The 23,275-nt window shown below is 33.7% G+C and overlaps 1 non-coding gene across 1 annotated transcript; it reads right to left on the reverse strand.

Annotated features, from left to right (window-relative positions):
* Positions 1-18,559: 18,559 nt before the first annotated feature.
* LOC112792837 (small nucleolar RNA R71) lies at positions 18,560-18,666 on the reverse strand. Its single transcript, XR_003197559.1, has one exon. It is a non-coding gene; the product is annotated as a small nucleolar RNA R71 (small nucleolar RNA).
* Positions 18,667-23,275: the final 4,609 nt, after the last annotated feature.

Genomic DNA, 23,275 nt, shown 5'->3' on the forward strand with positions numbered 1-23,275 from the left:
GAAGACACCACTTGCAACTCAAAACCTTAAGATAGTGTCTTCTCATCTTATGTTATCTCACTTGATTCCTCTCCGAAATCTCCCCGGTGGTCGAGAGCTCTCCACGGTGGCCCAACAAGTATGAGGTGCACATGTTTTGTGAGTAACTAAAACATTTATATCACAATAGAACGAACTACTGATATAACTAAAAGAAATGATAGAAATCCAAAGAAGGGATTTCTCCTTTTGAATTTGCCAAACTCTTTAACCTAAATTTTGAGGATATTTATTTTGGATCTAAAAGAACAAATTGCGTAATTAAATAAAATATAACTCAAAATTATCTAAATATACTAATTAGATCAGAAAATAGTTATATTTTTGTCTCATGTTTATTTTATATAAACCATTATAAGATGTGAGATTTTAAATTTAAATATAAATCATTTTAGAGTGTCACAATTTATGTGAAAATTAACTAACATCATAAACCACTATAAGCTGTAACGGTTTATGCTAAAAAAAAAAACATAAATACATTAACTGCGCCAACATATAACGGTTTATGTAGAAACACTAATCCTTAAGAAGGTGCAACGGTTTATGAATAAAATATGGTGTATAAATACTAGTTGAACATGATTATAACATAGAGTGGCCAAATACAATATTTAGTGAGGATAATTTTTTAGCATTTATACACTACAGAGGAAAGATTAAAAAAAAAAGAAAAATATCAGGTATAAAGTTTATTGACAAGGAGTCTGCATATATTTTTATCTGTTCATCAAGTAGTTTTGTTGATGTTACAGAAGCTTGAGGTGTATGGAACCAAGTGGGTAAAAAAATTTTACAAGATCCCGATGATCGTGGTGTCACCTTCTGTGAAGTACAATTCATTTATGATAAGATGCGATAAAGATCTGTAAATTCTATTTTATTGTCGGAGAAATTTTCAGTGGTGAGAACCAATAAGTTGTATGTAAAGCTTAAAGATGTTATAATCAATTCGGGGATCAGCTTCAAATATGAAATTTGTTAGCTTAACGGAGAGCTTCAAGTTCGATGCTTGTATGTGGTTGTACCTGTGCCAGCATTTGTAGCATCCCCATCTTTTGTGGGTTAATTTAAATTGCAATGGTAAGGATGCCTATGATATAAGAGATAAAAATTGTTCATTTTTCAAACTTGCAGGTGCAATAACTGGTTCTCGTCATATGATTTCTACTGGTTCAGAGGAACAAGGACTAGATCAGAATTGAAATGCAATGTGGTAAGACGATTAATGAGGGTTAGATACCGTTTCAGAATTTTACAAGTTTTTAAAATTCGAATTCGTTGTAACCATAGTCCTAAACCGGAAAATAACCTTATCAACAGTGACGGACCCAGAAAATTTTAAGAGTGGGGACAAAAATATATATAATAAAATAAGTTTTGTTGAATATTATTAATTATATGGAGATATTGTAACACCCTAATATTCAAATCCTTATGCTCGAGTCATAAGTTAATGATATTATGATGGTACGACTCTCAGGTGGATTTTTAATATATAATTATAAGTATATTTGAAAAGAGTATTAATCGAGAAGCCTGAAAAGAGTAAAAATAAAATCGCGAAGTTGGGTCACTCATGCATCGACAATTAAAAGTTAAAGCGTGAAGTCGAAAAGTGACATACAGGTAAAGGCATAAAGGAGAGTAAGAGAAAGACAGCATATAGATATATATAACATAAGTAAATAGCCACTAGTCGTGACCCGCGAAATTTAGGTTGGCTAGGGTATAGTATAACAGTAGTGGACAACAGTACCTCATAATCTCTCCCAAATAAAACATGAAAGCCTCTATAGGCAAGTTCAGAAGAGTTCAATACATAATATAGCTTTTCAAAATAAAGGTGGAGAGATTCTAAGTAAATATAAAGTAGAGAATATAAAGATCTTTGCCGTCTCTCAGATGAACCATAGCTCACTTCTGAGCACCTGGACCTGTATCTAAAAAACAAGAGATATATACAGAATGAGAACCCCGACCCATGGGTTCCTAGTACGGTAAAAGTGTCAAATAAATACAAAGCATTACAATAAAAACTCACTAAGCGTCTTAACTTCCTTTCACCAATATTCACCCTATGTTCTCGCTAATCCATAAATAGGCAACTGTCATAAGGGAATGCTAAATCTAAATCATATCTTTCATGCTTCTCAACTCTCTCTAACTCTCCAACGAATCAGAATCAGAGTCATAAACAAAACAATCACCAGTTATTCTGTCTCAGCAAGTAGAACAAGTAGCACATAATCAGGTAACATAGCATATATGATATAATAATCCAAAACAAATAGGCAAACCCAAACAATTCAAGCATATGCAAATAATGTATGCCTGCATTATGGCTGATGAGTCTCATCTGTCAGTTGTAAAGCCAACTCGACAAGTCCTGGTAGCTAACCATTGGACTGTCCCTCTGTCATATATTCCCAACTCGAGTCGTTCTCAATCATAAACATGATCATAATCATAATCATACAACACCCACACTGGTGTTTATCCATACAACACCCACACTGGTATTTTTCCATGGGGGCGAGCTCATCTGGAACTTTCACAATGTCCGGCCACACTTATGACATAGGGTCAGCAGAGTATCGAGTCTCAACCTGGAGCACGTGGTGGCTAGTCACTGCTTTCATCCATGGAAACTCGTATCTCAGATAATCATTTCACATTCATTCATAACATTCTATAATCAATCATTATGACCAAATAATCATGTATACCTCACATGATTGCACATTTTATACATCACTCATCATAGTCCGGGGCAAGTGGGGGCAAAACCACAATCCTTGCATCCACTCGAGGAGCCTCTATACTAACAAACCTGGAGCAAGTGTGGTGTAACCACAACCATTGCATCCACCCAGGAGGTACGTTCTCATATGCCCAGGAGGAACTAAGGAGGGATCTTAACCTCCCCCCGTCTCGCTGGGGGCGATTTTACAATATCAGGAGTAACAAGGAAGGGGATCCTCACCTTCCTTCATCTCTCTGGGGTCGCACTTTCGAGAAAGAGGACTCAAGATAAAGCAATATTTCAAAGCCATATTTTCATTTCCAGCCATAAATCAATATTTATCATAGCCATCCGACTCATAACATAACCCATAACCAGCTAATAATCATTATCAAATATAGTCCTTTGGCTCATGGCGTGCACCGCACTTCCATCATCACCCTCAGCAATTCATATAATCATCATTAATTCTCCCCTTATTTCGTCCATAAGTTACCACATCTCCCAGCCTCTTTCCATCGCTAGGCATACTATAATTATTGAGGACATAAAGGGTGAGATTGGAGACTTAAGAGTCTGGAATTTGGCCTGAAAACTCAAAATTAGCTTTGGGGTGAAAATGGGGTCACGCGTGCGCATCGCCCATGCGCACACGTGGAAAGCAGGAAAGTTATCGTGACGCGTACGCGTCACCCACGCGCACGCATGGATGGGAGAAAAGTAAAGTGATGCCTGCGCGTCAGCCACGAGTACGCGTGGGTGCGGTTTGTGCCCCACGCACAAAAGCAGCACAATATCCGCACAACTCTCGGGAACTTTGGCTGGGCACTTGAATCAGTACATCGACGCGTACGCATTGGCTAGGCGCACGCGTGGGGGAGTGAAAATTTGAAAGTGACGCGTGCGCTTCGCCCACACGTACGCGTGGGAGTACGATCTACCAAAAATTTTACTTAGTTAAAAAGCTGTAGAATTTCATTTTTAAACTTCAAACTTCCACCACATAACATCTTCTACAAAATTCATTTTTCAACCATTTCTGAACTGTTGGAAAGATCGTTGAATAAACTTTCATGAAATCTAATTTTGAAGAATTTCAAATTCCGTGGACTGAGTTACGGACCGCCAAAGTTGGTCAAAAATCAGTTGTTACCCAAAACTAGAAATCACCAATTTTTCCAAAATTCACAAGCCAAATGACCACAACCCAACCACATTCACATAATTAGACTCAACCAAACCAAACATACTTTCTCTATATAATTTCACCAAAAACTATCAAATTCCACACCTGAATTCCTCAAACTTTATTATTCAATAACTAAACCAATTATTTACACATTCAATATCTAAAATCCATCCAATCTCTTATATCATCACACAATACACACATCAACTTACCTTCCTTACCTCTTTCCGGCCTCCGGCCCAAGATTCACGGCCTCCGGCCCAAATTCAAAATTTAAATGCATATTCCACAAACCAATATTCATTATCTAATTCATCAAATCCTCAACACACGAAACATACAAATTCACACAATCCTCAACCCAATCATTAATTTACATTACATATCAACTATACATATTAGTACCAACCATTTACACAATCCAAACTTAATTCTAGGGGCATCTAGCCTAGGAATTCTCATCACACCATACAGTACTTAAGTGAAACTTAAATTGTACCTCTTGTAGCTAAAATAATTGAGCTTCTTCCTGAGAGTCTCCACCAACCCTTAGTTTCAAACCTCACCAAGGCCCCACAAGCAAGTTGAATTTTTCCATTATGCACCAAAATCACCAAATACACTAGCATAACCAATTTCACATATATACATCAACTTAGGGTTCATGAAATTGATAAATCACAAGGGTTTGAGTATGTTTTACCTCAATCCATATGAAATAGGGATAGAACCCACTTAGAATCCATGTTAGAGTATTTCTAAACAACCAAAATCACAAGATTTCAACACTAACTATCCAAAAATGCATAATAGTGGAAAATTTAAAAAATTAGGCAGAGATGAATGGAATAATCACCACAAAACTGAGATAGAATTGTAGAGGATAAGAAGAGCAACGCGTGGTCACAAACGGCTCATCAATCAGAGTTCCAGAAAGAAAGTTATGGTGGTTTGAATTTTGATGAAGATAGGATTTTCTCTCTTCTGCTTCTCTTCTTCAAAGCTGCGCCCCTACCCTCTTCCTTTAGGGTAAATGAGCTGAAATTCTCATAACTAATATTTATATATGTTGGGTCTTGAGCCCACTTTGGCCTGGTTCACTTATTTTTGTCCGTTGGCCTAATTTTGGGCCAAAACCTTTAAGATTAGGGTTTTAAATTGCATTTTAAATATTTCTACGTTTTCTAATTATTAATCCTAATTTCTTAGCCTTATTCACTTATAATTAATTTTCGCAATTGTAGTACTAGACAGATCTCAGTCGGTAATGCCAGTCAAAATTTCAGTGCGTGTTTTTACGTAGAAAACTATGTTTTTCGACTCAGAAAAATTTACTGAATCCAAATATCATATTTAAATTATCAAATTCTAATTACTAGATTTTCTAACCATATTTGTTCCTATTTAATTTATTATTTAATTAATTACGATTTGACTGGGTTTTACAGATATAAAAATTAAAAAGAGTTAGTAAACACTTTCATTCTTAAAATTCTATTCATTATATATAATTTATAAAAAAATATTTTTATTTCTAAAATTTGAACTTAAAATATTTTAATTAAATTATAGATAACTTGTTATTCTAACTAATTTTTTTAAACACATTTAAAAATAAAAGACTGAATCAATGGGCACATTAGCGTCTAATGATACACTAGTGTTTATAAGTTGAAACTAGAATTATATATAAATACTAAAAAATTAAATCTGGATATTAAAAGTATGTTTATATAAAATAATAGAAACTTAATTTATAATTTTTTTCTTTCTTTTTTTTAAATAATTAAACTTGTTATATATTATTTTAATTTAATTTTGATATAATATTAGATGAAAAATTTTATACATCTGTTTAATTATATATTGTAATTAAAATTTTTTTCATTACTATTTCTAAAAATAAAAAATATATTCTAAATTAGTAAATTAATCAATTTATTTTTAAAATTTTATATACAACATAGGTATATATAATAGAACAAAAGATAAAAAACAAGTAATAAGGATGAATAAATCGAGAATAAAATAAAATATATAAAGTCATGAAGAGAATAAAATATTATATTAATTCCTAAATTATAATTGTTTGAATTAAAATTTGCAATTGATAATATCAAAAAGAGAAACAATAAAATTAGAAGATACATAGAGTCATGGAGAGCTATATAAAAAATATAGAGAATTTGAAATTTGCCTTTTGATGAAGAGAAGATGACCACTAGACAAAGAATAGAAAAAGAAGGTTAAAAATATAAAAAATAATAAAAGGGTTTAAGGGAATAAAAGAGTGACGGCACAAGAACTAAATTTAAATAGGTTAAATAATAGTTAAAATAATACAAAAATAAAAGAAAATGAATTTGAGATTTTAGCCAATTGAATTTAATTTATTTGTAGTGGAGTCATTTAAAATTTGAAATGGGGGCACATTATATATAACTATGTTTTTTTTAAAAAATAAAAACATTGTGGAGGCAAATGCCCCCTCATTGTTGTTATTGGGTTTGTCCCTGCCTATCAAAGTTTAAAAAGGTTGTCACAATTCAAATCAAATAACCAGGAATTTTAAATTTCGGGTTGTTCTCCCACGAAATTACAATTGGGTGTGCATATCATTGGTTATGAGAAAAAGAGTGGGGATTTTGATCGCAAGTAATAAAAAATATAAATGGCAAGAAATTAAAAGCAAGCAATATCTAAATGTCAAGAAAAATTAAACTAAGAGCAATTAAAATAAAGAAAAGAAAATTCAAGTGCAAAAGGAATCTTAGCAATGGTTCGTCAAGGATTCATATCCTTGTCATTAACCACGAATATGACAATTTTGAAGAGTTATTCCCACTTCGTCATCCCTTAAACATCGAGAAAATCAAACAGGCATAATTGATCTCAATCCACAAATCCTAACTAACTTACTAATTTAATTTGGTAAAAAATTAGCGTTAGTGAAAACCAAATCAACTAACAACCCTAAATCACCAATCAATATCGCACATCAATGACTCAAGGTCACCTAAGTCTTCATCAATCCCAAGCCAAGAAGAAAAATCTTCTCTAAAACTAAGGAAGGCAGTTTATCGAACACTTAGAAGGCATAAAAGCAAAGTCTCATAAATTGCAACAATAAAATCTATAACTATCCAAGACAAGAAAGTAATAATAACAACTCAATTAAGCATGGATAAAACATAAAAAATTTAAATTGCATTAGAAGTAAACAAAAATTCAACTAGAGTTCATAAAACTAAAATAGCATAATAGAGAAATTAACAAGAAAAACTAGGCAAATTAAGATACTAGAACAAGAAAATATAAAAAAACCTAAACTAAGATAGGATGAAAACCTAAAATTAGAGAGAAATTAACTAAGAAACCTATAATTCTAGAGAGAAGTTGGAGCTTCTTTCTCTAGAATTACTACGAAGACTCCTTGGTTGATCCCTTTGAGTCCATGCTTCAAATGCTCCAGAAATAAGTTGGATTGTGCCAAAATTGGTCCTCAAATTGCGATCCACGTATTCATTTAAGTGAGTCACGTGCCGCTACTCGTGCGTATGTATGAACCATGCGTATGCACAAATTAGAAGATATGTATACGCACAGGACACGCGTACGCACAACCTAGAAAATGTCAAATCTTCATTTCTTCATGAATCCTCCACTTTTGCATGCTTTTTCTCCATTTCTTCAAGTCATCCTTGTCTTATAATCCTGAATTCACTCAAACAAATACATCAAGGTGTCGAATGGGAGAAAAGTGAATTAAATTTGGCAATTTAAAGTATAAAAAAATATGTTTTTAATGATTAAGCACAATTTGGAGGAAATTTACAAAAGTATGCAATTTTAAGGAATAAATGTAAAGTAAGTTGATAAAATCTACTCTTTTCAAGGTAAAAATTATTGTAAAATATGAATTTATCAATGATTCAAATGAGGAGCCTATCATGATAGGTGAGGACAGTGATAACAATACAAGGAGCAATCCAGCTACACAGCAGGGTCCATGAAGTTCTAATACAAAAATACTTGCCACACTTTTTCACCATAAACCTAGAGGCAATGGCACAATAACTAGACTTTGAGTTTGTCTTTGGGTCAGGGCTTGTACGATATAAATACTCCAATAAAATTTAAAATTTGGCAATCCTATTATGCTTAGTGTGAACAGTTATAGTATCCATCGTGGATTTAAGCACAGAGTTTTAGAGTTCAACCACCTCAAGTGCCATGGAGAGTGCAAAGAATTGGAAAAAGGTTGCAATTTGTTTATTTGGATCTCACTTCAACAGAAAAATGATACTTGGAAGGTCAGAAGATATAATAGACCTCACACATGTTTTTCCACATCGATATTACGTGATATATGCTTTCATCTTTTTATTGGTTAGAGTCGATGTTGCTGTTGCCATAAAAGTCTTGTAGTAAGCAACATAGGTAAGTTATGATTTCAGACATAGTTACAAGATGGTTTCGTTGGCAAAGCAAAAGGCAGTAGCATGGATCTACAGGGATTAGGAGGAGTCTTACAAAAAGTTGCCACGATGGATTGTTGGTATGCAGTCCACAATGGTCAGAAGCATTATAGTTCTCATGACTTCTTCAGTTAAAGTTGAGAATCATATTGATGAATTTACAGTGTATTCCACCGTCTTTTCTAGACATTCCTTTTGTATATCGAACATAGTTATCAAAATCGAACCGACAATTAATCGAGTCAAACTATTGAGTCACTGAGTTAGTGGTTCAACTAACGAATTATTAGTCGAACCATTTCATCTGGTAATAATTCAACAAATATATAAAGTTATAATAAAAAAATTTAAATAATAAAAATAAAATATAATATTATTAATAAAAATATGATATTTTAAATATATAATCCATACATTTATATAATATATATAATGATGCGCAAACATAATAAAAAGTCAGTGTTAATAACAACCAATTCTGGAAAATGTTATATAAATAATTATAAGCACCATATATAACGAAAGTTTCACTTGTCGTAATGGCAAATGTGTCGGTTATCTACTTCTGGGTACAAGGATCGCGCCTTCGACATACAACTTCTTAAAGGCTTCACACAGTTAATTCTCCATGGATTTTTTTTCCTGCAATAACCATTTTTTTACTCATTTGTATACAATTGCATACTCAAATATTTCTTAGTCATATATATTTTGAAAAATCATAATAATTCTTTAAATATTTTTTTAGTGTTTAAACATACACCTAAGGATTTTCTACCCAATAAACTACCATTTCTCTTTTCTAAATATTAAACACATAAACTAGTCCAAGGGCAATCTGAAGTCACTACACATCAAACATAATCAAATCAAACAATTCAATCACACAAAAGCAAACACATATAAAACACATAACACAAAGCACATAATCAGATAAATCACATAAGCACACACAACAATAAAATGCACACCCAAATAATTCAAACAAATGCATATGATGCATGCCTATCCTACTAGCTGTGAGTTCACGTATCGGTTAAACTAACAGACCCAATACATCCCATAGCTAACCCGGATATCAACTTTCTGCCTTTACCTGAGATGTTAATACCTCAAGTTCTCAACAACTGTATAATAGAACACTTAGCGATGAGGATTCCGAAATAAGAATACTTATAGAAATTAGGGAGGAATGACAGAACAAAGCAGCAGTAGCTCTAGCGGTCCTTCCAACGACAACATCGCCATTCCCGATGACCAGAAGCATGGCGACATAGTCTCTGGTGAAGTTCCTTATTCTCTTCCATTCGCACTCTTCTTCCCAATTCTGTTGTTCGGTGGTGGTGGCCTCGACGGTGACGGTGACTATGGCAGTAGCAGAACAACCCTCTTCTTCTCGGCACAAGCCTCACGCAATTCCCCTTCCCTGTTCTCGAAGCCTCTCTTTCTCCTTCTCGCTTGCAGCAGCGCTGATGGAAAACTCGGCAGCGGTGACAAGCGACGGCTAGGGTTCCTTTTGGCAGTGGCTCCTTCGCCGGTGACGAGGCACCCCTCTTCCTCTCCTCGACCGCGCATTCTCTCTCGTGCATCACTCCTTCTCACTCCTCCTCCTTTATTCGATGGTGATGGCGATGGTAGGACCCTGGCCTATTCTCTCTTTTCTTATTCTCTTCTGATTTGTGTATGTGTTACAGCGGCTGGATTAGAGATGTGAGGGGGGGTGTGTGTCAATTAGGGTTATGGTTTTTAGAATTAGGCAAAAAGAATAAGGGTAGAATAAGTATTTTGATAAAATTAGAGGGTAAAGTAGTAATTTAAAATCAAATTTAACCCAATAAAATTATTTCAAGAACATTATTTGTTTATCAACTTACTAATTGATTTTCAAATAAGTACTCTAATTTAAAACTAGAGATAATATAATTAATTTTCTTTTAGTTCATAAAATTAAAATATTAAACTCTAAATCTCAATTATTCAAATTAAATTAACAAATTCTCATTAATTTTTAATTACTAAAACTTTAAATTTTAATTAAGGAAATATCTAAATTATTAATTTCAATTAAGCAAAATATTTAGTTAAATAGAATAAGATTCTCAATAAATTTAAACTCATTATCATAAAAATTAATTTAAATACCCTCAATAATAAAAAAAATTTATATAATAAAAAGCTCAATCTAATAAAATAAAATGTAATTTATTCAGAAATAAATTTTCTGAACATAAGGGGCGTTACAATATTTAAATTAATTTTTATAATAAAAAGCTCAATTTAATAAAATAAAACGTAACCTATTCATAATTAAAATTTCCAAAAATAAGGGGTGTTACAATCTACTCACCTAACAAAAATTTTCATCTTCAAAAATTGATATAAGATGGAAGAGATTTATACCAACTTTACTTTTGAACACATTAGGAAAAAAGTAAACTTTTTTGGCATATATATCTTCAAATACTAGGAAAATCATATGGCATGAATATAAGGGAAAAAGTGTGATGCGAAGCAGAAGCTACAAGATAGGCTTGATGCAAGTCTAACCTATTAAAATCTGAAACTTAACAAGTAGGGTTAATGTTTGGTCAGAATCTTTTAGCGAAGCACGATCGTCTTACCTCGTTCTTACAATCAAACTGAGAATTTCCTAAGATATTACTTTCACCAATCTCATCTTCTAGTCAATCATCAAGCTCATTGATAACGAAACTCACTTTTCTACTTGCTTTGACATAACCCTCTAACCACTCATGTAACCTCGGCATACTATCATAATTCTCGATTGTACTTTATCAAATAACTCATCCAAAGATTTTTAACCTCACTAATCACTTTGCAAACCTATTACCAACCATAAATCTGACGCTAACGAAATTTTTTTGCGAGAATCAAAGCTTCACAACTTCTTGTTACGTTACACGATTACAAGTTTTACCCTTTTGAGTCCACATGTTTCTGAAGAACTAACCTATCGATTGTTATATCTAGGAATTACATGTGACATCAAAACAAGCTCGAGTATACTCATAGAGATACAAAATTAGGAAGAGAAGAACAACCATCACAAATAGTATTTGCAAGAAAGTGAAAAGATGTTTAGGATCGCAATTAAGCAAGGATATATAAATACAATAAAGTCTTCCAAAAAGAGTCAAATCACAACTTTAAAAGAAAATCTGAATCAAGAAACTTTGAAAGAAATAATAAAAGAAAATATGGTGTCTTAGATCAAAATAAGTTCAAGCTAAATAAAAGAAGTATAAAGTTCACAAATAAAGATAACCAAAGTCAAGGGCAATGTTAAGAAAAATTTAAGAGGATGATAAAAAGCACAATTCATGCGTCACATCAAGACAAATTCAATTTGAAACAAAAGATGCAAAGTTTATGAAGTGGAGATTAATACGGGTCAAGAACAGAAGTCTTTTCTCAAAAAATCTTAGAGCATACCTAAATGCACAATCAAATAGAGATATGCATAAAAGCTATAGTATGGCTGGAACAAAATTAAGTTGTATTTGAAAAATAAAATTCGAGGTAGAGTTTTTCTATAAGTCAAAGAATAAGTGGTGCGTTACAAACAAATAGGTTCAAACTACAATAAAGAAGTTCCAAAGTTCATACAAGGGAGTGTATGCTGAATTGAAAATGATCTTATCAAAATTTTAAAAATGGTTATGGACACAGTCAAGCAAGAGAAGAACTGAAACAAAGAACTCCTGAAATGAAAAATGGAAAGATAAATAGTACACCAAATCAAGCGGCATGATTAAAGCGCATACGTCAGCACAAACTAATCCAAGAAGAATACCTAACGTTCTCAAATTCAATGATTATCATTACCTATTGATTTTACTTTGTCTATGATAAACTATTAGTGTTCCAAATACACAAACCAATAGTATTAGGTTGGCCAGACCAAATACCATGAAATGTCCACGGTAGACTAACAGAGTTAATCAGTAGACAGTCATATGCGTAAAGCTCTAACTCTCATCATCCAGACAAGACCTACTACATGACAGACGTTTAGTGTATGCAATGAAGCATAATCAATCCATTCCTCAGGCTGCTCTACAAAAAAGACTGCTCTGATAACATAATGTAACACCCTCACTACCAGAATATCATGCTTCTGGCTACACCACTCTGATAGCGACGACATTACGATGAAGTCTATATATAACTATAATAAATAGGAGCCTTTGCCTGAAATTCTTATTGACTTTTTTTTAACAATTGGTATGTATGTTTTTTTACAAATATGCACACACACACATACATCTCAATTCATGAATGCACTTTTTATTTACTATAACAGTTTATCCAAATAATATACAAACATATATAATTACAACTCCTATCCATCTTTATAAAATATAAATAATAATAATAAAGATGGGGAACATCTAACATAATAAAACAAATAACACATATCCAACACTTTCCTTCTTCGTCAGTTATTCTAAAAAATATTGGATGTAGGGGGTGAGAACCAACTCACAGGGTCCTCCATAGGAGAAGGAAATGCCACAAATTCAATAGAAATAAATGCACTTGGTCAATGCTCATCTCAAGAAAGTCTATCTTTATAAAAGCTTGCGGCCTTTATTTTTTATTTCAAGAAAATCCTTTTTTACTCACTTGTATACAATTGCATATTCAAGTATTTCTTAGTCATATATATTTTGGAAAATCACAATAATTCTTTAAATATTTTTTTAGGGTTCAAAGACACACCAAAGAATTTTTTACCCAATAAACTACCATCTCTCTTCTTATATATTAAACACATAAACTAGTCCAAGGGTAAGCTAAAGTCAATCTGCCTCAACCTCCATCACTTCCGTACACAACAAACACAATCAAATCAAATAATTTAATCACACAAAAGCAAATACATATAAAACACATAACAAATATCACATAATCAGATAAATCACATAAGCACACACAACAATAAAATGAACATCCAAACAATTCAAACAAATGCATATGATGCATGCCTATCCTACTAGTCATGAGCTCACTTGTCGGTTCAACTACTAGACCTGACACATTTGGTAGCTGACTTGGACATCATCTCTCTATCGAACATCCCCATGATGAATATAATCGAGGAAGTGTGCCCTACCACCTTCTCCTGGAGTAGCACTATCTGGGATATAGTGCTCAGCCACACTTAGCGTTCAGAGAGAGATTATGATGCAACAAAAAGGGAATCCTCAACCTACCTCGTCCATACCATAGTTAAAAATTCAATCAAAGAAAATTCTCAACATTCTATCCAATTTTCCGATGTAACAAAAGAGGAAATCATCAACCCCACTTGTTCATTGCAACAAGAGGAGGAATCCTCAACCTTACTTGTCTATCTGTGGGTGGGGCAAAGCCACCATCCTCACCGTGGGCGAGATGAACAACCATCCCTACAACATCAATAACACAAGCGGAACAAAATCCACGTCCTTGCCAATTCAGTTATCATATCACATTTATAGTTATTTTGATCATAATCCTCATCAACCAAAACCATTATCCTAATCATAATCGTAATCAATATCATTATTAACTATATCATCATCGCTTCCATATATCTAAATTTAATCTCATCTCTCATCATAAGCCTTATATGAATCTCACTTTTGTCATAAGCCTCGAATCGAAATCTCATTTCTCGTCAATAACCTCATAACAAGCATAATTCACATCATAACCGTTAACACACTTCCACTTCCTACTACATGCTTTAAGTTTCACTGGGTTAGGCTTCGGCCGTTACATACAACTTGCGGGTGAGGTGTCAAATATAATACTCTAGACTCGAGGTCAAGGTTGTAAACTAACTCAAATACAATATAATAATCTATAGACAACCTCTATCTAAATTAAACACATAATCTTTTCCTCATTCAATCTCATAACAACATTATTTAATTATTCACCTTATAGGCTAACAAAACCAAGCTTTCATAATCCTCAAGTTCAAGCAACATTCGCAATAACACTTCTTAGACCTTTTTCTTCTGCAACCAATATCCATCAAACTTCATCTATGTTCAAGCCTAAACCATATCTATCTTTCCTAACACCCAACAAGTCATCAAACACCTAATTTTCATCTTAACCATCACATGACTTTCTTCCACCTAAAATCACACAATTTGTCATCATATTCCTTAAAATAACTCTTTTTCTCTCAACTCTTATGTTTAATTCAATTAAAACCTAAAATTCACTCTTCCTATTCCCAATCCCTTAAGTTAATAAGTAATAACTTATTTTAAATTTTTATTTAATTCATTAAATATCTTTCCAAGTTAACTTTAACTACTTATTCACTCTTTTCATTGTTAATCAAAATCAAATAAGTCAAATCAAAAACCAATTCCGTTCAAGTCTTACAAAAATTTTGGCAAAATCTCCCCTAAAACTTAGACTTTTTCACTCTTCAAGGGTTTCATCCAAACCAGAATATTCTCCAACCCTTATCAAATGTTGTAAAGAATCAAACAGTTTCTCAGTATAAATATTATTCTTGGTTTGTTATCTTTAATTGTCATTAAGTTATTAAATTTTCACACATTGAGCAACAAATAATTTGTCCAAGTTCTAATCCACCCACCAAGAGGCTTCAAGCATTATTACTAATTAATTTTATTATTATTAGAGCTATTAATCTCTTTTCAATCTATTATCAATTTTAATCAATTACGTAAAAAAATCTTAAATGATCAAAATTGAATTAATCAAACTTTCTCTCGCGCGTGTCACTCCCTCTCACTCTTCCTCCTTCATTTGATGGCGATGGCGACGATGGCACCCTGGCCTGCCAGCACCGTCTCCCTCTCATCTCTGTTCTTCTTCCTTCGCCTTCTCTTCTGATCTGTGTGTGTGTTACGACGGTTGAGTTAGAGATGTGGGGGGGGGTTGTATGTGTGTATGTCAATTAGGGTTAGAGTTTTTAGAATTAGGTAAAAAGAGTAAGGGTAGAATAAGTATTTAGATAAAATTGGAGAATAGAGTAGTAATTTAAAACTAAATTTAACCCAATAAAATTTTTCAAGAACATTATTTGTTTATCAACTTACTAATTGATTTTCAAATAAGAACTCTAATTTAAAATTAGAGATAATATAATTAATTTTTTTAGTTCATAAAATTAAAGTATTAAATCCTAAATCTCAATTATTCAAATTAAATTAACAAATTCTCATTATTTTTTAATTATTAAAATTTTAAATTTTAATTAAGGAAATACCCAAATTATTAATTTCAATTAAGAAAAATATCTAATTAAATAATAAGATTCTTAATAAATTTAAACTCATTATCATAAAAATTAATTTAAATACCCTCAATAATAAAAAATAATTTCTATAATAAAAAGCTCAATTTAATAAAATAAAACGTAATTTATTCATAATTAAATTTTTTGAAAATAAGAAATGTTACAATATTTAAATTAGTTTTTATAATAAAAAGCTCAATTTAATAAAATAAAACATAACTTATTCATAATTAAATTGGTTGGTCCAATTCAGTTCTGATAACTATGGTATCAAGACTTTCCAGCACTCGAAGCTGTCAGCATTGATGGAAAACATTTATATGGCAAATATAAAGGTACATTGCTTTTGGCAATTGTGCAAGATGAGAACTCGAACTTCAACCTAGTGGCTTTTGCACTTGGTGAGAGAGAAAATGCGGAGTCCTGATCCTTTTTCCTATCCAAGTTTTGCCGTAACATGATCCCACAGTAGGGTATTCTTGTTATGTCTAATAGGCACAACACGATCAAGGTTTCTTTGGAGGCCCCTAATGGTGGTTGGCTCCCTCCAAGTGTGTATCGCGCATTTTTTATTCTCTAAGTTGTAGCAAACTTTGCTTTGAGTTTCAATGGTAGGGATGCAACAAGGCTTCTTGTCAATTATGTGTATGCTGATGCCTAAGCATCTTTAGTTATTTTTAAATTTTTTTGAATATTTTTCTTAGGATTGAATCAAAGTTCTTATGTTTTTAGTGAATTTTTTAAGACTAATTGTATGTTTGGATTTGTTTTAGAATGATTGTGTTTTCAGTATATGTTTAAGGAAATCAAGATAAAATTTATAAGAAAACATAAGTGCACTTCCATGCAAGAAACACAAAGTTGGCGCCAAGCGCCAGCATAGGGAAGCCCAGTGCCAGGAATAGGCGCCCAACTCCAAGCACAAGCGCCCAGCGTCCGATCTCTAAGCCGAGCACCCAAACATCCAAGCCTGGTGCCTAACTCCATACCGCAAAGTCCGGTGCCTTTGTGCCCTAAGAAGGCTAAAATAGGCTAGCGCCCAACTTTGAGAAGTGGCGCCCAGTGCCATCCAACTTCAATGTATTAGGTGCCTAGCGCCCAATTCCAAAGCCCGCTTCAACTGATTTTTCAACTCACAGTGGTCCAGAATTCATCAAAGCCCAGTGCCATTGGATCAAGCTCAATGTCAAACCTATAGTCCACTCCCAGGAAGCTCTAAATTCAACCGAAGATTCAAGATTTAAATGATTAGGTAGCATTAACTTCTTCTATAAAGATAATATTTGGTTGTTAGGATTTAGTTTTAGGTTAGATTGAATTATTGTTTTGAATTTGAATACATTGTTATCTTATTCTTCAGAGATAAGAGATGAGATTAGTTTTTAAATTTCAAAAGTTAGGAAGATAGAATATAAATAAGTGAAAAATGTTGACAGAGAGTATCGAATAATAACTGGATTCAACCAGCACCTCATTAGTTTTACATTGTTTTCTTTTCTACCATGTGTAACTAAACCTCTTTTGTTAAAGGTTGGGAGCTCTGTTTGATTTTATGGATAGTAATGTAAATGTTTTCTTTATTTTAATTCATGCTTTTCTACTTTTTCAAGATTCAGTCTCGTTCTTCATCTTTAATGGTTAGAAGTATTCAACAATTTAATATCGGAATTATCTTGAAACTCTTTCTCATGGTTTTCAACTTGACTATGAATAGTATTTTGAAAGTTGTGTGGCTTTAAATTGAAACAGTGTTTAAATTCTTCTCTTGATTAGTTGACCAAGAAATTAACGATTAATTAAGTTAAGAGAAATTAAATTACCAAGGAATTGAAATTTGGTTAATAAAGATTTGTTGTGAAAATATTTTTGCATGAGTCAAAGTAGGAAAATATAAGCATTACTTCTTCTAAAAGTTAAACATATCTGAAGCCTTTGACATTTCATTATCTGATTACTTCTCCAAAGTTTATAAGCAATCATTCATTCACATACCCACTCTTCTTCATTGTTTTTGCTTCTACTTCAAGATTTACAATCCTCTTGCCAAGGTTTGATTTATCTAATTAGAGATTCAATTAGATGTTGCTTGATTCAATCTGTTAATCCTCGTGGAAATGATATCCACTCACCGTGGTATTACTTGGAGCGATTTGGTGCACTGACTAACATCCGAGCGTATCAATTTTTCTCATCAAGATTTTTGCACCATTACCAGAAATTAATTGAGATTGACAACTTACGTTTGCTCGAATCACTAAATTAGATCTTGTCAATTTTTGTTTTATTTTCTTTCCATTATTTTGTTTAATCATTATTTTCTTCTTTACTCTTCTTCTTCATTCCACACGGTACATTTGATTTCTTGTTATTTTTTGTAGATGTAAGGGAAAAGAATCAAGAGCTAGGAGAGAAGAGGTAGAAAGAATGTCAAAGGAGAATAATAATGTGAGAAGGACCATTGGTGATTACACCATGCTTACCACTAATAGCTACGAAAGTAGCATAGTGAGGCCCATGGTTCAAGAAAATAACTTTGAACTAAAACCATGACTAATCCAATTGTATAGCAAGACCAATTCAGTGGTAGTCCACAAGAGGATCCGAACATATACATAGCTAGTTTTCTGCAGCTATGTGACACAGTGAAGAGTAATGGAGTAAGCCCCGAAGCCATCCGACTAAGGCTATTCCCATGCTCTTTAAGAAATAGAGCCACACAATAGCTCTAAGCTCAACCCTTGGAAAACATTACTTCTTGGGAGGATTTAGTTAACAAATTTCTAACTAAGTCCTTTCCTCCCCAAAAGTTAGCTCGGTTGAGGAATGAAATTAATTCTTTTTCCCAAAAGGATGGAGAATCACTCTATGAAGTTTGGGAAAGGTATAAAGAGATGTTCAAAAAATGTCCACACTATGCCTTTCTTGAGTGGCTTCAAATCTAAACCTTTTATGATGGGGTCTCTCAAATCTCAAGAATGATGATTGATTCACTGGCTAGAGGTTCTTTACATCAAAAGACACCTGAAGAGGCATTGAAATTGATGGAAATAGTAGCGGCTATTAATTTCTTCATGTATTCATTCGAAAGATCCTCTATAAAAGGTGTAATGGCATTAGAAATCATGGATGCGATTCTAGTTCAAAATAAAATCATGACCCAACAACTTTCCTCTCTTACAAAATAACTCGAACATAGGCAAGTTTCAGCCATTGGAACTCAAGCCTAATGTGACATGTGTGGAGGAACACATCCGAGTGAGGAGTGTGAATTAAGCAAGAAAGATCTTTCATTCACTGAGAAAGTAAATTTCATGGGACATTCCTCAAGGCCAAAGAACATTCCGTTATAAAAAACATATAATCTCGACTGGAGGAATCATCCCAATTTTGGTTGGGGAAATAAGGACAAAGGAATTTTAATGTTCCATATCAACAGCAAGCCAACCATCAAAAACCATCATCTCTTGAGCTTGCCATTGAGAAACTTTCTCAATCCACTATCTCCTTCATGCAACAAATCCAAAGCTTCATGTAAGAAACAAGAGCAAATTTCAAAAATTAAGAAGCTTCCATCAGAAACTTAGAAGTTCAAGTGGGGTAAATTACCAATCAATTGATAGAGAAGCTTGCAAATTCCTTTTATAGGAACACAATACCAAATCTTAGAGAGGAATGCAAGGCTATCTCTATAAGAAGCGAAAGAGTGATTAGCAAAGAGCTTTCCAAGGAGGATGAGCAAAAAACCAAAGAGCCTCCGAAAGAGACAAAGAAGGAGAACCTAGAAGAAGAAAAAACTCCTGCACCAATAAAGACCAAGAAGAAAAGGTGAAGGCCTATAAACCAATGATTCTATATCCTCAAAGGCTACAAAAGCAAAATCAAGAGAAGAATTTCTCCAAATTTTTAGATGTGTTCAAAAAGCTACAAATCAACATCCATTTTGCTGAAATCCTAGAATAAATGCCACTCGTTGCTAAATTCATGAAGGAGCTGCTGTCCAAGAAAAGAACTGTTGGGTAGTGTCATTATTCAAAAGAAACTACCACAGAAGTTAAAAGATCCCGATAGTTTCTAAATCCCTGTCCATGATGAGGAAGCCTCAAATTAAGGAAGTAAATCCAACAAGAATTTCATCACAACAAACTAACCGATTAATGAAGTTTTCACATAGGATAGTGGAAAATGCATTGGTCAAGGTCAGAAAGTTTATTTTTCCTGCGGACTTCGCGATCCTCGACATGGAAGAAGATGGAAGACTGTTTGTAGCCACTGGAGAAGCACTTATAAATGTCCAAAAGATCAAGTTAACACTAAATGTGCATGATGAACAAATTAGTTTCAAAGTTCTCAAAGCCATGCAACACCTTAGTGAATCGAAAAGTTGTATGATGATTGACCTAATTGACTCCTTAGTCCAAGAAACTGTTGATACAGGAGCCTTTGAAGACCCTCTTAAACACATGGATTCCAAAATGGAAGAGGAAGATGAGTTGAATAATACACATTTAATGGAGGATGGCATTGTAAGAAGGTGTTGTGAAGCAACCCGACTCCCAACCAAGCAGAATCAAACATCAAGCTAGTAACATTAAAAGAGTGCTTGTTGGGAGGCAACCCAACCACAATCAGTATTTTCATACTTTTTTTTTTCAATTAAGCATTCCATTAGAGTCTGTTGTATTCTCCTTCCTCTCTGTTCTTTTGCAACTTTTTTCTTCTCCCTTTTCTTGTTTATGGTATTTTTCAGTTAAATAAAAAAAGGATGTGTGAAGACAAGCGCCTAAGGGGGGAGCCATGCTCCTTCGACCATACATTGAAGGTGGCGCCCAGTGCCAGGTATGGGAATCCAGCACCTAAAGCAAGGGAAGCTCCCAGGGGAGCAAATTTTGGGTGGCGCCCAGCACCCAATGACCAAGTCCGGCGCCAGGTGCTCAAGCCCAACGCTTGGGACTCAAGCCTGGCTCATTTGATTGGTTTCTGAAGGAGTGATGCCTAACTTCAAAACTTGGCACCCAGCGCCAAGCAACAATGTTCCCCTGGATGACTCCCTCACTTTTACTCATACATCCTCTCCAAAAAGATTTTAATCCTTGTTTCTTTAATTCTTATTTTCTATTCTTAATCTTTAAACTTCAAGTAAAATTTTGTTCAAAACATGTGCATGCATATTCATCTTTCACTTTGTTTTTTTTAACTGTCACCATGAATTATCTTTCAAAAGTAATCATTATGCATGCACGACACATCATTTCAGCCACACATCTACCATGCATATCATTCTTCCCAAGCTCTGCCCATATCATAATTCACATGCATGAAATTAAGGCTTGCATTTACACCTTACCTCTATACTTTCAATATTTTAAATTTGGCATTTAGTTTTTGTTTTTCACTTATTCCTTCTGCACACATGTTCACCACATATATCATCCTGCATTCACAGCCATACAATTCAAACTCCAATGCATTATAAATTCACATGTATTTTTCATTCATACCACATCACATACACGTTCAAACTTCTTATTTTCTCCACTTCATATTCCATTCTTTTCATACGGCCAAATTATAAGTTTGGTATTGTGGTTGTGCTGTGCATTACTATGAGTGTTAATACAAAAATTCAAAATGTCTCTATTTAAAAAGAGAAAGAAAAAGGAACTGGCTACTCTATCCTTTAACATAACCCAGTTCCGATCCAAACTCCATAAGGACCGGTACAGAATGTGGACAAAAGGGAAATCAGTGATTCTCAATGTGAGGTTCGACTTGAAACCGAATGAATATCCGGTCATTCAAGCCGAAATCTCCCGATGGAAATAGTGTATTTTGGAAAAACCACCAAGGAGTATGTGTAACTCCCTACCATTTATTGCCTTATGCTTAAGTCATAGTTCAATTATGGTTTGGTGTTATGACACACGGCTGGGATATAAAGGCTTATGTATGGAAAGAAGTATTAAACTAGAAGCCTAGAAAAAGGATTTAAAACTCGGATAATAGACAATTTGCTGATTGTTCACACTTGATACATGCATAAGCACGTCAAAAGAAAGGTAGATAATTAAAAATTTGAAGGAAGAATAAGAGTAAGAGACATATATAAGTATATATAAATATTTACTAGTTTCGGCCCGTGAAGATTATACTGGCTAGAGTTACCACAGTAAAACAGTTTGATAAACATATCCTATCTCTCCAAAATACATCATAAGCCTCTAAAGGCAAGTTTTCAAAATAAATACATCATATAAGTTCTTTTCCAAAAGGAGGAGAGAATTTAAATTCAAAAAAGAATAAAGTATCTTCTTCGCTGTCTTCCAAATAAATCTTTCTCTCACTAAGGAGCGCTGGGACCTACATATGAAAAATAACAATTTTCACAACGGGTGAGAACATCATTCTTTTAGGTTTTCAGTAGGGTAATAATTCCAAATAGAGATTATGTAAAACGACATGAACCCACTAGGCAATCCTAATTCTCCAATCCCACAAGGTTCAAGCCTAGGGTTCGTACTAACCAGAACATGGCAACTTGCCTAAGGGATTTTAATCTATCTATTTATCTCAGTTTTTTCACAAATCTCCAATCACCACGTCTCATTAGGAACAACCCTCAGTATCACCACCACCAGCATAAGAAATACACAAATAGAGGGTACAGATAAAGCAATTAGTTTAATTAGCATATAGATACAATTATTCAACAAGGCAAACCAAATACAAGATGCACATCCAAATAATTCACACAAATGCAAATGATTATGTCTGACCTATGGCCAATAAACTCATCAATCAGTTATAAGTCAAAACCTGACAACTCCAGTAGCAAACCCTGGACAGTCCCTCGGTGCGCACATCCCCAAAGCTCGTACTCATATTCATTCATCAATAACATTAGGGATTCATCCAGGAAGGTCTAAGTGCCCGGCCATATCTTGCGATGGAGTCAGCAAAGTTTCAATTCCGACCGGTAGCAAGCGAGACAAAACCACAATCTTTGCATATTATCCCAGAAGCTCAAATACTGATCAGGAGCAAGCAGGACAAAACCACAATCCTTGTATATTACCCCGGAAGCTCAAATATTAATCGAGAGCAAGCAGGACAAAACCACAATCCTTGCATCTACCCTTAGAAGCTCAAATATCAATCAAACTCATTCTCTTTATCCAATCATATCAACTCATTCTCATCATCCAATCATATCAACTCATTCTCATCATCTAATCATATCACCTCATTCTCATCGTCCAATCATATCAACTTATTCTCATCATCCATTCATATGAACTCATTCTCATGACCCAATCATATCAACTCTTTCTCATCATCCAATCATATCAAATCATTCCTGCAATCACTTCCGACTCACTTCAACTTAATATTTTCCTCTCCAACACTTTCTATCCTCTAATTCACCGGCTCTATACCTGTTATAGGATTTACGATAGTTTGAAACGTTAAGGAAATGGTTTAAAGGCATAAGATTCGTTCCAAATCCTAGAAACTAGTTATCGGATTTTAAA

Source organism: Arachis hypogaea, chromosome 3 (assembly GCF_003086295.3).
Source record: "Arachis hypogaea cultivar Tifrunner chromosome 3, arahy.Tifrunner.gnm2.J5K5, whole genome shotgun sequence".
Taxonomy (NCBI): domain Eukaryota; kingdom Viridiplantae; phylum Streptophyta; class Magnoliopsida; order Fabales; family Fabaceae; genus Arachis; species Arachis hypogaea.